Genomic DNA, 1,056 nt, shown 5'->3' with positions numbered 1-1,056 from the left:
CTTTGATTGCTACATCAGGACCACACATATTTCTTACCAAATATTTCTCATTTAACTATATGTGTGAATGATATACTTTTAATTTCCAGAAAATCAACTGCATTTATCTTTATGGTAGTATCCAAATTGAGATGAACCCATGCACCATACTTTCTGGGTTTTTATGGTTACTACATACATGAAAATGCTTTCTCCTGCTAGCTGTATTTGAGGTGTACTTATTATTCATGTTGTCACTTAAAGATAGCATATGACACACATGGTTCAAAACTCTCTCTAGTGATGTAGTTTAGTTATCTGAGCTCCTTTTTTCTCAGATCTTATTTGGCAGCATGGGGAAGACTGCCGTTTTGAGAAAAAATTAATAAATTCACAATATTGTCTCTTCCTATTATTTCATCAGTACGTTTTTAGGAAAAGTGTTCAATTAGCAATAATCATGCCTCGGATAAACCTCATTGGCTACGATACTACTACTGTGCAAAGCTTCATCAGTACATTTTTAATCAAAACTCATCTTTACAGTAAAACAGTGTCATGCCATCTCAATAAACCCCAAACTGCTTTATAAAAAATAACCTAATTCTGTTCTGTGTACAAAGCCTTGACTTATTTTACGTGTGTTTTTAATATTTGGATTATATGGATGTATGTGTGTTTTTAATATTTTGATTATAATCTAAATAAGTAAGATCTTAGATACATGTTAGAATCATGATTTTTCCTTCCGATTATCATTTTGTGTATATATTGATATATATTACATTAACATTGATACTTTTTAAAAGAATTTTCCTTGTGATTAATAGCTTTATTTTTTTATATTCATTGGGAAAAAAGATGGTCTCTTCAACACATGGTGTTGAGAAAACTGGACAGCAACATGGAAAAGAAACTGAACCACTTTCTTATACCACAGACAAAAATAAATTCAAAATGGATTAAAGACTTAAATGTGAGACTTAAAACCATAAACATTCTAGAAGACAATACAGGCAGTAACCTCTTTGATATTGCCTGTAGCAATCTCTAGATAGGTCTCCTGAGACAAGGAAA

The 1,056-nt window shown here is 31.2% G+C and overlaps 1 non-coding gene across 1 annotated transcript; it reads right to left on the bottom strand.

The window, feature by feature from the left end:
- Positions 1-348: 348 nt before the first annotated feature.
- On the bottom strand, positions 349-488 carry LOC123849028 (U4 spliceosomal RNA). The gene has a single exon (XR_006791895.1). It is a non-coding gene; the product is annotated as a U4 spliceosomal RNA (small nuclear RNA).
- Positions 489-1,056: the final 568 nt, after the last annotated feature.

The sequence above is a fragment of the Mirounga angustirostris genome, unplaced genomic scaffold (genome assembly GCF_029215605.1).
Source record: "Mirounga angustirostris isolate CCGP_5_RB_7025 unplaced genomic scaffold, mMirAng1.0.hap1 SCAF_2, whole genome shotgun sequence".
NCBI classification, from domain to species: domain Eukaryota; kingdom Metazoa; phylum Chordata; class Mammalia; order Carnivora; family Phocidae; genus Mirounga; species Mirounga angustirostris.
Note: the sequence above shows the minus strand (reverse complement) of the source record. Positions and strands in the feature narration are given on the sequence as shown.